Source organism: Balaenoptera ricei, chromosome 9 (assembly GCF_028023285.1).
Source record: "Balaenoptera ricei isolate mBalRic1 chromosome 9, mBalRic1.hap2, whole genome shotgun sequence".
Taxonomy (NCBI): Eukaryota; Metazoa; Chordata; class Mammalia; order Artiodactyla; family Balaenopteridae; genus Balaenoptera; species Balaenoptera ricei.
Window position 1 is genome coordinate 36,103,010 of NC_082647.1, and position 16,596 is coordinate 36,119,605.

The window sequence follows — 16,596 nt, forward strand, 5'->3', positions numbered from 1 at the left end:
AGCCCACCTGCCACAACTACTGAGCCTGCCTGCTAGAGCCCACGAGCCACAACTACTGAGCCCACGCACCGCATCTACTGAAGCCCGGGAGCTCTAAAGCCCATGTTCCGCAACAAGAGAAGCCACCACAATGAGAAGCCCGCGCAACTCAATGAAGACTAACCCCCACTCACCGCAACTAGAGAAAGCCCGCGCAAAGCAACGAAGACCCAACACTGCCAAAAGTGATAAATAAATAAAAATAAATTTATTTAAAAAACAAAGAATACAAAATGGTATATACACAATGACAGCAGTCATGAATCCATGTAAATATATGGACAACAGATACTGTTATATAATAATGTAGGCTTATCAATATTTTTCCTATTATTTTCTTCTATGTTGTAATATTTGTAGGAGAAGAAAAAAAAAAACTATCACCAAGTTCTACCATCAAACTTTATAAAAGACTTCTTAACACTCACAGCATTATGAAAACAGAAATCTCATGTCAGCTATGGCTACAATGTGATTATCCTGTGCTTGGACAACGAAACTAAATAAATAGGTGGAAAAAAAGGCAGAAATTATTTACCAAATAGCAATGAATGAAGAAGGGGCAATACGTTGGAGAGGTAAAAAGGTATGACTGGTTAAAATAATTTAAAATTTTAATAAAGATATTTTATACAGGCAATATGTCTTGCTAATAATACCAAATAAATACAAATAGGTTTAAAAAATCGTAGCCACAAAAAAAGGTGACTCAAAATTCCAAGTAAATATGGAGAAAGTTTTATCTAGTAAAGTAGGTGGTTCTAAAGTGCTAACAAAGATACATACCAAATATAATTGTTACTACTGAAAAGAGAAACTCAAAAGCAGAGAAAAGAATATATTTTAGCATGACCAAACTAAGTATATTAAAATGTTAACAATCTTCTAAAAGGGAAAGGTAAACACTGTTCTAAAAGCGAAGGTCACATGTTATTTTACCCCTTTAAAATTGTATTCTTATCTAACTCTACTAAGTAATAAAAAACTAGTTTTCATTTGTTTATTGTCATTGAAATCAACCTTATGTTCTTCTTACAACTGGATAATTAACTTTTATCATTAAAATGGCTATGGCTTAAATGATAATATAATTAAAATTTATATCATCTTTTGTATTTGGAAAACTTTATAAAATTAAAAATTTGATTAGTGTATAACCTACTTGTAAAAATTAGTATAATTAATCTATTTGAAAAACTAGCAGCTTTTAAACTAAAATAAAATGGGACTTCAGTTCTTTAGATTTAGTCTAACCACTGAATATCAAGTTGGCTTTCCACTTCATGTGCTACTTGCCCAGACTCAAGAAATAAGGGGGGCAGGGACTGCCATTAGGCAGTGAATATTATACAAAACTTGTATGAGTTTAGGACAGAAACTGGTACCAAAATATATCAAGCATGACTTGATATAATAATATATAATTGCATAAACCTGTATACTGTTGCTATAGAAACATGAATGGCTGGAGGTAAATAATACTACCCTTAATGATTGACACTGCCCAATATAAGCAACTGAAATAGCACACAACAGAACCATATTACAATCCTGCCAGACAAGTGAAGATTATTCCTTCATAGCTAATATATTCAGTGCTTGACACTATTTCAGTTTTGCTTAGATTATTTTTTTATTTACTTTTATTCTCTCTTCTTTCCCATATCTATTCCATTGCTGCTTATTCTGTGCAGGAATAGAGAATGTGGCCTTCTTGAAGAGCCTCCTGTCTTCAAATACTACGCAGCTCTGAAGAGTCACTCCCACTGCGTGAAAAATATCATTTTCATATGGCCCAGGGGCATTTTCACACAGTCAATTGCTATAAGAAAGACCTATATTTAAGAGCTACCTTATAATTCTTGCTGCTTGGTGAGCAAGAATGCAGTGGAGAGAATTCTTCTAGGGGTGAGGCTGAGGGCCATCTCTACTCCTCTAACAATACATGCATCTAACCCATACATTTGGACAGAAAAACGTCACACTGCTTTCAGAGTGTAGAAGGTACTGTAACACAATTAGAGCAGGCTTTTCCATACGAAGGTCAAAAAATAAGCACTTTTATAATACACACTTAGAGTACATATGCATATTAATTCTTTCTAAGCTTAAGATCATTTCAGCGAACTTTTATGAGCCTAACATTTTCTGAAGCACTGGGGATAAAGCACTCATTGTCTAGTGGAGAAAACAGGTAAAATAACAATTAATTGTAATATATGTAGTAAGGACATGCATATATGCACAAAGTATGATCTTAATATCATACAGATTTTAATAAAACTTATTATCACAGCATCCAGGCCTAAAATGAGAAGAGGTGTTACTTGGAGAGGGACCGAGAATCAACACAGGCTAATATGTTTAAACTAATCTTCACACAGATAATGATAAAACTTTTCCTAAATTCCGGGAATTATTTTTTATAAAGGCAATGCTCTATAACTGCACTGAACAGCTTTTAAAGTTTTATTTTTAATGCCATTATTTGAGCATGAGGACTTTATGTCAAACGGTGTCCTATACTTGTTTTCTTTTACTCCATTTAGTTCTTACAGCAACGCTATGAACGTATCACTATTGACTCCCATTTGTTACTGGGAAGATTTCATGCCCATCACTTTGTGCAGTATGTATATTAATTTTCAATCACAACAATACTACTGCTAAATTGATATTATCATCCCCATTATGCAAACCAAGACACTGAGGTTAAGAAATTTACCAGTGATTAAAAATATGGTAAATGACAGAAATGGAACCCAAATGTAGGTGTCGGGCTCCAACCTCAACTAGTTCCCCAACTCCATACTGACTGGTACTCAGATTCCAACCAGTCATTCCAGCCTCACATCTCTCCCCCATCCTTGCCACCAGCCTTAGAGTCCAGACAACTCACACCTCCTCACATTTTAGCATGCTGCTCTGTGTGCGCCTAGTGACCTTAACTAGCCTTTACCAGTGGTTCAAAATTTATTCATCTGTCAAAACCCAGTTCAACCACCTTCCTCAACACCTCCAAAAGAATTGATCATCTGGCTCCTGGAGTATTTTGTTTATACTTCTGTCACGGTACGTCCATGGTGAAATTTGTATTGTAGTATGTTATATCTATCTCAACCCTTGGGCTGACAACTCTTGGGAGGGTCAAGAACTACATTTTATTCATCTTTCTGGTGCCTAGCATGGATCAAGGTACCCAAGTATGTGATCAGCAAGCTCTATTAGTTTTATACTAGTTCACACGTAAGGTCTTCTGTATTGTGATCATTACTCTTTTTCCACTCTTCAAGTATCCTACTCTCCAGAGCCAACAGACCACTTGATGTTTCTCCCACATGTGACTCCAAAGTTTTGCTTTGCTCATGTTTTTCCCCTCTATACATTGTAACATTTCCTTCCCAACCCTATTTACCTACAAAATCCTGCCTACCTTTCAAGATTCAACTTTATCTCTGTCCCGTACAGGAAAAACCCGTGTAAGCCTAAGTATTATAAACTTTTCCTTTTTCTTAATGCTCTCTAAGAGTATTTATGAAATACATCATGAGTGGCCTACACTGTGGTGATTATAAGCATTCTAGAGAGAAAGAATCATGTTATTCTTTTCGTCCTGTTTTATCACAAAGCCTTGCTATAGTAAACATGTATTTGATAGTAACTTGATTTAACTTTAATCCTTGCATTATAAACTACAATATAATAGAATAATGTGAAATAATTCTTCTGCCTGTTTTCCCTTTATTTTGCACTGGCATACACTCTGGTAAGAATTACACTGCACTGCCTTATAATCATGTGTGTAAATCCTAAGGCAAGGAGGGGGCTGATCAACCTCAGTGGTTGACCATGTCCAATATATGCAATTGAAATATCACATAAGCATGCTGCAATGCTACCAGAGAAGCAAAGTGTATTCTTTTAAAGTTAATGTATTCATGCATCATACTATTTGGGTAATTTTGCTAAAATTAGGTTACTTTTTATTGTTTTTTATTCCATCTCTTTTACCATACAGATCCCATTTCTATGCATGAAAGCATAGAAGAAAACAAGTCACAGAGATAACTGAAAATGTTCATCTAAGCACTATCCTGGGGAGATAGTATTTTAGACTTCACATTTGGAATATTCCTCCCCTAACTGATAGGGGTAATAGGTAGCCAATAGGCTTTATTATTCTAATTCTAGTAGCAAGACCACCCATATGGTGGATATGGCTATATCAGACTGCCTGGGCCCAATACCATAAAACAGCTGATACATGAACTTCCTTTCAATTCTGATTCTACAATCCCCAAGCAATCTGGTGATTCTGTTGCTTTCTGGCTGCCAGTCCTGCTCTGCCTAAAGGAAAAGAAAGTTTCTAATGACCAAATTCCTCATTTTAAATTTTGCATACACGGAACTCACAGATTCTTCATATTCTAATTATTTTTGTCCCTAGAAAAATAATTTCTCACCATAAATCAATCTTTTTAGTTTTAAACACTAATTTCATGAGCTTGCTTAACATGAGTCTATCCTCAGAAATGTGAGTCTATTTTATAGGCCAAGGACTACATCCTAGACCATGACAGGAAATTAATGCTAGTCTTCTGGTCCTACTAGACCTCTCTGCCAATCCCTTCCCTTGATGACAATAAGATGACAGCATTAATTTCTACAAACCATATATTTTTCTTCCTTTATGGTTAATTCCAAAGGGTAGAATAGAAGACAATATCTCCTACAATAAACTAGCTCACAATTCTACCTTTTATATAGTTATTTTTAAACATTAAGTATCTGTCCTATTTGGTGATAAATAATGCCAAACTGTTGTTATCAATGTACTTGCCAATCAATCAGAAGGACTTTAATATTAACAGGTTAAAATAATTATTTTATTATTATCTATTATTTTATACTCACAAACCACAATGCTCTTATTATTTTTAAAAATGACGATGCTTATGATTTCATTCTGTCAAGGATAATTTACTTATGACATTTGGATAAAGCCAGACTTTACTAATATATTCCATTTGCTTTATGATGTTTTATTTTGTTTCATTGTGTTTGAGATGGAAATTGGAAATAAGGAATGTAGAAGCCACAAATATTTTATCTCACAATAATAATCCACAAAGCAGAATACCAACTTAGCCACCAGAAATCAGAGATGTGTACATATGAGATAAACCCAAAAGGTTTTTTTCATAATGTCAGTTATAAGAATGAAGCAAATACATTAAAAATCCTTTAGTAGAAACCAAGATCACAGTGAATGCATGTATCATATATATCGTATATAAAAATGAAAATATGAATATGCTTTTCTTACTCATTGTTTTACTCTTAAGCTTACCCTTGTCCAAGCCTCCACTGTATTAGTTCAATGTCTACCTATGTTCACTACCATAAACAATATTCATTTTAATGATCTGCAAATGTTGGTATATATGACAATAATTTAAATTGAATCTTATAAATGCCAAACAAAAGCTGCAGAAAAAAATTAATAGTATAATTGGTTGGAGGGATTTATGTTTAATTAGAGTATCTTGGGGAACAACAGGGAAAACTCTGTTTCTTCTTCTTCATATTTTCATGAGGAGACTTTTGATCAAGAAATGCAATTAGTTTTATTCTGTCCCTCACTTCTTACCATGAGAGTGGCAGAGACTCATCACACTGGTGAGTTTAAGAGAACATATGAACGTGCCCAGTTCAATTCCTTTTTCCCAGTTCAGTGCTACCTGTAGAGAAGACACATTCAGGCCTGTTTTTATCCATTCCTCAGTGACAGAGGACAGTGGATGTCCCACTGTGCCAGCAGCGGGGAGGGTACCACTGTCTAATTCAGAGCTGAAGCCGATTTCATATGGACACATAATGCATGTCCTCCAATTCAGCCTCTACCAGTAATAAAACTGGTACTTTGATCTCCATCTGCCTGGCACCTGTGTCTGTTTCTCTGAAGTTTCCAAAGTCTGGAGGGGATGTGATTAATGTGATTTATCCAACCTCTAAAACCCCAAACCAAGTCGACTGCTGACACAGAGGTGGAGATCTACATAGATTGAATATTGTAAGATTGCCTATTCTTATTTATTCATTCAGTAAGTATTTACTGAACACTGAGTATGTGCCAGGTATTCTCTAGGCATGGGAATATGGCAGGGGAGAAAGACAAAAGCCAGTATCTTAGGAAACCAACTCTAAGCACACACCACCAGGCTGTGAGTAAATCAGCAGGGAAATAGGAAGAGAAATACACCTGTGTTTTCTTTTTCATGGACTTCAGAGTATAAATTACAGTATTTCAACATATTAATTGCAACAAAAAATAATAATAGGCTGATATAAAACTGCAGAGAGTCATCCATTTGACCTACAAAAATAGCAGTTGTCTTACGATAGAGACTAATAATTTGACACTAAAGAATAAGTGAGCAAATTCTATCCTTTTGGAATGACACAAAAGACCATATAAATATCGAAAAATCTAAAATAAAACTAATTAATGATTATAAAGAGATATTTTAATTTAAAATAGCGTATATATATATAAATAATGAATAGGGTTTGATGTGGGAAAACCACTTGTACAGATTGATTGAATCTTATCAGTTCTGGGTAATAATACCATATCCTGTTCTATGACAAACTAACAGAAGCAGCATCAGTTTTCTTTTAATACATCTGAATATTAAAGATTAAATATCAAAAGTAGCACTGATTTTCTTTTAATGCAATTGAATATTAAGGATTCATATTAATAACAACACTTATCCCCTTTAATGTGTTTCTCATATTTAAAGTACTTTACAAATATTAATTCCAAAAAATCATTAATAGTGTCAATCCAAGATGGATAATATTCATATGTTTCAAAGATAGTCTATATCCAAAACGCTTTATACATCTGAAAACAGAAGACTTTACAAAAACTCTGACAAATTGCTAATACCAGCTAACAAAGACACAAAGTAGAACACTTTTTTGTATTTATAGAAGATTATAATCACTATGATACTAACAGGGAAGAGGTGGCATTTTGCCAACTGGTATGAGAGCCGTTCTGCTCCCTAGAAAATTAAAATTCTTCAAAAATTCTATACTAAATACAGAAGCATTCAAAGTTAGGAGTAAAGGACAGCAGAGGGGAAAGAATGACTTTGTCAGTGGAACACGGCCGAAAGGCCGTCAGAGAACGGCTACCCCAGCAGAGGCAGAGCCAGCCTGCACGAGCCGTGTGCTCCAGGTCAGCCTGAGGTGTCTCACCCAATGCCATGTCTTCATGTTACTGCATCTATCACAGTCTATATATGCTGTGCTAGTTTATTACAAGTCTCTGAACCTCAAGAGAGGACACGATATATAGGATAAAAGATGATTTCCTGAAAGGCAATAAGAAATTTTATGAAATACTATGCACTTACTTTAGATTTTTCACCTCTGAAATCTCAATTGGAGATAGGATCTTGAAAACTCTAGCATGATGATAACATTTCAGAACAAAAATGATAGTCTTAAAATGAGCATACCCTACAGAAACTTATGTCATAGCTTATCCTCTCATTTTTCCTTTCTATACAAAATTAATTGAGATGATTTCAAAGTACATTTTCAGTATAATCTGTTGCAAGGTGAGAGCTCTGTAGTTCAAATACCTACAACTATGCTCATCAAGGATTGCTGAAGTTTTACTGGTTTTCCCTAAAGCCAATCCTTTCTAATTTTTGTAACAAATTAACTTTCAAAAATTAAAATATACCATTTTATGTAGTTACTTTTCTGTTATTTTAAAACAGCATTGAGGGACTTCCCTGGTGGCACAGTGGTTAAGAATCCGCCTTCCAATGCAGGGGATACGGGTTTGAGCCCTGGTCCGGGAAGATCCCACATGCTGCGGAGCAACTAAGCCCGCCCGCCACAACTACTGGGCCTGCGCTCTAGAGCCCGTGAGCCACAACTACTGTGCCCACGCACCGCAACTACTGAAGCCAGCGTGCCTAGAGCCCGTGCTCCTCAACAAGAGAAGGCACCACAATGAGAAGCCTGCGCGCAGCAACGAAGAGTAGCCCCTGCTTGCCATAACTAGAGAAAGCCCGCATGCAGCAATGAAGACCCAACGCAGCCAAAAAAAAAAAAAAAAAACAGAATTGAAGTGACGCTTGAGTCAAAATAAATATTATGGTTCAGGTAACTAATAGTTGGGTCATATTTAAGAGTCATCCGAGGATAAACTCTTACAAAATACTTAGTTTTTAAAATGACAAAATTAAGTTGCTATAAACCTTAATGAAGTTTTTAAAACTTTCTAGAAAAGATTTGAGTCTGGGAGATAAAGTCCAACCCATGGAAAGAAATTAATTACATATGTTTACAAAATAAGTAGGTCAAATAGGCATTATAGATGATGTCAACAGGCATTATAAAATTATTCTGAGTATTATTTGAGTAAACATAGACTTACATCTCTGAGATGCTTATAAGCTGAAATGCCTTATATTTATGAATTTTAAACTCTCCACATGTACAGTCTTTGTTTTAAAACCCAGAAAAGAGTTGAAATGGAAAAAAAAAAAAAAGAGTTGAAATGGAGAGCACATAATCACAGTGAAACCTTCGGATGCACAAAACTTACATTCTCAACTAGAAGAGCATATGTCTTTCTATAACACTCCTCAGATGAGGCAATTTCTAGATGTACTTATGTAAAAGAAGATGACTTATAAGCATTTCTGAAATAACATTTTCAAATATAATGAAGATCAGGAAAACAATGAGATGGTGTTTACAACAAATAACACTGACAGAGAAATCTAAAATTCCTGACTATTTGACTTTTAATTTAAAAAAAACCTTCTAACCAGCTTAGTAACATAGGAATGCTGACAATAAAGTTCATTAGAGGATCAAGTTCAGCAATCGCTCATTAAGGGCTTTCCATAGACAAGGCACTATGCTCGGCACTTAGAGGAAGCAAAAGCAAACAAGACTTCACTTTCTCACATATATTATGATCGGAGCAGACACCAAAGCTGACACCAAGCAATCCCATTTACTTCCATGGCCTTTTCCAGCTCAAATTTTTCCAGTCTCCTGGAAATATTCACTTACACGATGTTGTTGTTGTTGATTTTCTGGGAAAAGGACTTTCCCCATCCTTGTTTTTCTGTCTCATTTTATTCCTATTTTTAATTTATGCCATCTTGTTGTATTTTGCACACTCTAAGTTGCCTTGAGACCACTGTAGAATGTGGCAGGGTATAAAGAAACAAATAGAAGACAAACACAGAAGAAGAAAATCAAGTCAAGATATTCCAGGACACACTTGAAAATCAAATTTTAAATGTCCAACTCTTCTTTCTCAGCTGGCATATTGGCCTTGAAGTCAGAATATCAAGATTTTAATGCTACCTCAATATCTATAAAATTTTAGGCATGATTCTGACCCTCATTAAGCCTCAGTTTTATCATCTGTAAGTAAAGGTAAAAACAGCCATGTCACAGGATTTTGTCTGCATATTGCAGATTAGTTGGTATGGAAGAAATGTTCAACAAAAATCAGTTTTATTTCCTTCCTTTACAAACTCATTAGCTGTCTATTGCTCTAATATTGCAGTAAAATATCAGTCAACAACATGGCATGTCTTGTTAGCAAAAACAGAACAAATGTAAAACCAGTATATGGATAGAACTATTAAGACAGTAAAACCAAAAATATCAAGATAAAAATTCATTTAAAAATTCTGCCCACATTTTCTTATAGTTACTACACCAACCTCAAATACTTTGCAGAATGAAACAGAGATATTTTTTAAGGAAGAAAATGGTCCATTACTTCCTCTAAATTTCTGCTTCTTAGTCAGGGTACGTATATGACCCCCAGAATGTACATAAGAAACCAAAGGATGAACATTTTGTCGTATTACTTTTGAAAAAATGTCAACAAACATTTTTATAAAAAATATAACTAGATGACAAAATAGGATTCAAGATTCCCTTGAATTTAGGGGCAGAGGAGGGGGAAGCTTGAGATATCAGTGATAATTTTCAATTGTGAAGTGCCTTTTCAGTTAATTCTCCCCAAATTGATCTATATATTTAAAACAACCCCTATTAAAATCTCAGCAGGCTTTTTGTTGTTGTTGTTGAAACTGACAGGCTGAACCTAAAATGTATATGAAAATTCCAAGAACTTAGATTATCCAAAACAATTTTTAAAAGGAAGTAAAAAGTTGGGGTACGTACACAATCTGGTTTCAAAGCTTGCTATAAAGCTGCAGTTATTAAAAGAGTGGTATTGGTATAAAGATAGACCTAGAGATCATTAAAACAGATAAGAAAGTACAGAAATATGCCCTTAATATATATGGTCATCAACTGATTTTTGACAATAGAGCCAAGACAATTTAAGGATAAAAGATGGTCTTTTCCACTAACGACTCCTGCATACCATATACAAAAATTAACACAGGATGGATCAAACCTAAATGTGAGAGTTAAAACTATAAAACTTGACAAGTAAAAAATAATAGAAAATCTTTACGATCTTAAATCAAGCAACAACTTCTTAGACATACACCAAAAGGATAACCCATAAGGTAAAAAATAATAAATTGGGCTCAATCAAAATTAAAATATTTTGCTCCTCAAAATGCCATTAAGAAAATATCACTAATTAGGAGAAAAATTTTGGAAATCATATATCTGATAAGGAACTTGTATCCAGAATATATATAGAACCCTTACAACTCAATAATGAAAAGTCAAACAACCCAATCAAAAAATTGCCAAGAGATTGAATAGACAATTCACCAAAGAAAATATACTAATGGCCACATGAATATCATTAGTTATTAAAGAAATGCAAATTAAAACCACAATGAGATACCATTATATGCCTACCAGAATGGCTCTTATCAAAAGGACCAAAAATTCCAGAAGTTGGCAAGGACAAGGAAAACTTGGGGTCCTCATACATTTCTGGTGGGGATGTAAAAAACAAAACAAACACCATTTTTGAAAAAAAGTTTCTGTTTAGTAGTTTCTTAGTGGATATACATAAACTTATCATTGAACCCTGCATTCATACCCCTAGAAAACTACCTAAGGGAATGAAAAGATATGTCCACATGAAGACTTATACACAGAAGTTTACAGCAGCATTATTTAGAATAGCCAAAAAACAAGAAATCCAAATGTCTATAAACTGGTGAATTGATAAACAAAATTTGATCCATTCAATGGGATATTTCTTAGCAATAAAAGGAAAAAAATTCTAAACATGCTACAGCATTGATGAATCTCAAAAGCATTATGCTAATTGAAAGTAGCCAGACACAAAAGATTACATATTGTAAGATTCTATTTATAAAAAATTTCTAGGAAAGGCCAATCTGTGAACACAGAATACAAATCAGCAGTTGCCTAGGATGGGACTGGTAGCAGGGCTCGACTGCAAATGAGCATGAGAGAGTTTTGGGGGGTAATAAAGGAATTATAGAACTGGATCTGGTGATGATTACACAACTCTAAATATACTAAAATCATTGAATTCCATCAACTGCAATGAGTGAATTTTATGGTATGAAAATTATACCTCATTAACGCTGTTAAAACTAACACAACATTGTAAATCAACTATACTTCAATTTTTAAAAATTAAAAAATAAGAACAAATGAATATGCAAAGTTCTAAACTAAAGCCATAGACTATTTTTGCAATGATTAATCAATAAATTATTAGTTTAAGATGTTTAACCCAAAGAAGCGGACATAAAGTAGAAACATAACTATTTTCAAATACCCGATGTATTTCTAACATACGATATATGTATGCATATGTACACATATGTAATGTGCCCTTCAAAGGACAACTAAGGCTAATGGGTCTTAATTAGAACAAATAAATTATAAGAATATAAATACAAATCAATACACTGAGAACTCTAAAATTAAGAGCCAACGTTTCCAAAAAATGAGCTGTGAACATTTAACAGGATGCTCCATGAGTCAGTCTATTTCTTGTTACTGAAACTGTTTTAAATGGTTAATTGACTAGCTAGTATTGTTCAGAGCCAACTCCTATGTGGAATGGAATTGAATAATAAATCAGATGACCCCCCAAGATTCCTTTCATTTTTAGGATATTTTTATTATTTTTATTTCTGCCACTGAACTGACACATTAAAAATGAGGGTAGCCTTGAGACAAATGGGCACTCAAAGTCAAAATTACAGTCCAGTCCAGGGTCTAAAACAAAGCCTCTACTTGTCTGATGACCCTAATATATAATGGGTCTGAAAGTGAAGTTGTCAAGGTTCTGGATGAATACACCGAGTCTGGCCCAGGCAGCTACTGGGATGCTTACTGTAACTGTAACAGCATAGAGGGTCATCTTATAGCCAGTAATAAACTGTCTTTCGATCTGATAAGCTTTCGAGTACATCTTTTCAAAAAAATTATCAAATATTTTTTTAATATAAGGAGGTAAGGTACTGATATAAAAAGACTATTTTATTCATTTCTTTCTTAACAAAAATAACATTTTTCAGCAGGAGAAAAATGAGTAGAATTATGTAACTATTGTGCTGTGTTATAAGTAATAGTTATTGTCAAAATAAATCTCTTCTTGCCTTGAAAAACATCTCACCTGAGCTCAAGTAAAACTATTATTTCAGGAACTATCTCTGTAGTGGAGAGGTGATGGGGGTTCATAGGATACATCACCATCAACTAAAACAAAATAAGGTAGATATTATGTTATAGACAGAGACACATGCTGAAAATTTCAGTGAAACTTCTGAGACTATAGTTTTTGCCTTGGCGATTAAAACCTTGGAATTTTAATAAAGCAATACTTATTTTAATAAACTATTGCAAACAATACCCTTACTGCGACATTTTCTACCTCATTCATAACCAGAGAATACTATACATATGCGTGCATACATATGTGTTTTAGGTTTATACTTTTCTAATTTCAAATGTTGTATTCATTAGGTCATTTTACTCTCTAAAGAGATGAGATTTTAAACATGGCAGGAAGATGTAGTTGAACTGGACAGCAAATAACAGCTACTGGCTTGCTCTTGGTTATCTATGAGCCTACTTCAGTGTGTTTCCTGTGTGTTCAATTAGCTCTTTTTTTTTTTCAAACAAGTTAAGATGATCATCTCAACAGACAAAGAAAAAGCATTTAATAAAAACATTCAGAAACTAGGAATAGAAGAAAACTTCCTGGACCTGATAAAGGGCACCTACAAAACAAAACAAAACACATCTAACATCATATTTAGTGGTGAAAGATTAAATGCTTTCTCTCTAAGTTCAGAAAGAAGAAAAGAATGTCAGTTGTTGTAACATCTATTTAACACTGTACTAGAGGAACTAGCTAGGGTAATTACATGTAAAAAAATGAAAAGGCATCAAGATTTTGGGAGGGAAATATTAAATGTATCTGATTTTGTAAACAAAAACTGTGTATATAGGAAATCCTAAGGAATCCATACAAAAAGTCTGTTAGAACTAATAAATGAGTTCAGCAAGGTAGCAGGACACAAGATCGATATACAAAAGTGAATTGTATACTAGCAATGAACAACGTGAAAATAAAATTAAGAAAAAATCAACTTACAATAGCATCAAAAAGAATAAAATACTTCAAAATAAACTCATGAAAATAAATGCAGAGCTTATACACTGAAAAATATTAAGTATCATTGAAAACAATCACAGAAGACCTGAATAAATGGAAAGACATCTAATGTTCATGGATTTGAAGACTTAATATTAAGATGGCAATATTCCCAAAATAGATCTATAGATTCAACACAATCCTTATCAAAGTCCCAGCTGTATTTTTTTGCAGAAATTGACCAGCTGATCCTAAAATTCACATGGAAATGCCAAAACAATATAGAAAAAGAAAAAAGTTAGAGGATTCGCACTTCCAGATTTCAAAACTTACTACAAAGCTAGATAATCAAGACAATGCAGTACCAACAGAAGACATACAGATTAATGGAATAAAACTCAGAGTATAGAAATCAACGCACTTATGGTCAATTGATTTTGGGCAAGGGAAGACAATTCAAGAATAGTATCTTCAACACAATGTACTGGGACTACTGGATAGCTAAATGCGAAAGAATGAACTTGGACTCCTATCTCACAAGATACGTAAAAATTAAATCAAACTGAATCACAGACCTAAATGTAAAAGCTAAAACTATAAAATTCCCAGAACACATGTTTGTGACCCTAGATTAGGCAATGATTTTCTTAGATGTGGCATCAAAAGCACAAGTGACATCAGAAAAAACAAATAAATCGGACTCTCTAAAAATTTAAAATTTTTGTGCTTCAAAGGACACTATAAAGAAACTGAAAAGATAATCCACAGAAATGGAGAAAATATTTGCAAATCATATACCTGAGATTAGTATCTAGAATGAGTTTAGTATCTAGAATGTATAAAAAAGTCTTACAACTCAACAATAAAAAGAAATATACCCAATTTTTTAAAAGAGGACAATATTTGGAATTATAAAATGGTGTATCCGCTTTGAAAAAGTTTGTCAGTTCCTCAAAATGTTAAGCATAGAGTTACCATATGACTCCTAAGTATATAACTAAGAGAACTGATAAGCATATGTCTGAATAAAAGCATAAGTGTTCATACCAGTATTATTCATAATAGCCGAAAAGTGGGAATAATCCAAATGGCCATCAACAAATGAATGGATAAACAAAATGTGGTATATCTATTATAATGGAATATCAGTTGGCCCTAAAATGGTATGAAGTATTGATGCATGCTACAACATGGATGAACCTTCAAAACATTATAGCAAGTGAAAGAAGCCAGACATAAAAGGCTGTGTGCCGCATAATTCCATGTATATGAAATGTACAGAATGGGAAAATAGAAGGTAGAACAGTGGTTTACAAGGGCTGGGGAGAGAGGGAGGTGCTAAGAGACTGCTAATGGGTGTGGGGTTTCTTTCTGAAGTGAAGAAAATGTTCTAAAATTTGACAGTGGCCGACAGCTGCACAAATCTATGAAGAGTAAAATAACACTGAATTGTACACTTTAAAATGAAGGATTTAATAGTATGTGAATTATGTCTCAATAAAGATGTAATTAGAAAAATAAGTCAAAGCAGGTGGGCCACTTAAGATAGATCAGGACCATCATTCAGTAAGGAATAAAAAAACTTATCAAGGACATATTATAGGAAGAGGTGTAGATTGGGAAAATGACTCACAGAGCTTTAATTCCAACAGGGGAAGACAGAAAACAAAGAAGAAAAATTAAATAAACAAGACAATTACAGCTTGTAATAAAGGCCATGAAGGAAAATATAGTGACCTGACAGAGAAAAATTATTGGAGGCCTTCATTAAACAAGGTAGTCAGGGAAGGCGTCTATGGGGATTTGATCCAAAGAATAAGACAAAAACTATCACATAAAAGGTGTGGAGGGGTGCATGCCTGGTTGGGAAATGGGAAGTCCAAATGCCCTCAACTAGAAGACAACTTGGCATGTTCAAGAAATTGACAGAAGGCCAGTGTGTCTAAAACATAATATATGAGGGGGAAAAGTGGCACAAGAAAATGCTGCAGAAATAAACAAGAGTTAGATCAGGCAGAGCATGGAAGCTACAGTTATGAATTTAGATTTTATCCTTCCTTCAAGCGGAAGCCATGGGAAGATTTTAGGCAGAGTAGTGACACTATCTGATTTACACGATCCAATTTTAAAAGCTTGTTTTGTCTGTCATGCAGAGAACAGACTAGAAGAGGGCAACAATGAAAACAGGAAGAGTAAATAAATGGCTCTAGCTGTCTTCCTGGAGAGATGGGTGGATTGGCCCAGACTGAGAGAGTCTCTTTATGTAACTGTATCCAGCACTTCAGGTTCTAGCCTATTCTAAGTATAGTGGATATTGTGATATATTGCCCAAACTCATTTCTGGGATGAAGGACTTATTTCCCCAGCTACTGGCTCAGCTGAAAACAGACTTCCTGGAGCAGCCTTCATCCAGTGATCAGCACAAAGGTAGAGAGGCCTGGCCCCTTACCTGAATGAGCCATCCAGCTTCAGACCTCCCCATGAGGTCCACGATCCCTTCACTGAAACTACATCCCTCTCCCCAGTTCTGCTTCCTTCCTTTCCCTCCTGAAGCTATTGATCTCAAGAGTGTTCCTTAATCATTGTCCTCTATGATAATCTCCATCTCATAATCTGCTTCCCAGGAACTCAATCTGACACTGATTTCATAAATCTCAGTACATGGTCCTCAGTTTACCTTAATTTATAGATGGTCAATAATAATAAACTTGAAATGATAATACCATTTTTAAAACTCCTTAACAATGCAGTGATACCTTGCAAATATGAATGACATTTGTACCATAACCCATTCATACTACATGTATCCTAATTAAATCTTTTGTTTGTAAACACATTTGAATTCTATTTTAGCAAAAAGGCAATAGTAAAAAATAAAATAAATGGCAAGATAAATTGTACCATTAATCACTCTGAAGAACCTA

The 16,596-nt window shown here is 34.3% G+C and overlaps 1 protein-coding gene across 10 annotated transcripts in view; it reads right to left on the bottom strand.

Annotated features, from left to right (window-relative positions):
• The window catches only part of FOXP2 (forkhead box P2), a 531,282-nt gene that overhangs the window by 406,633 nt on the left and 108,053 nt on the right, over positions 1-16,596 (bottom strand). The window contains exon 2 of one of the 10 annotated variants that reach the window (XM_059933567.1): positions 9,151-9,280. The exons of the other annotated variants lie outside the window; for them this stretch is intronic. The gene's annotated coding sequence lies outside the window, so the exon portion shown is untranslated. The remainder of the gene's footprint in view (positions 1-9,150; positions 9,281-16,596) is intronic. 10 annotated transcript variants of the gene reach the window in all.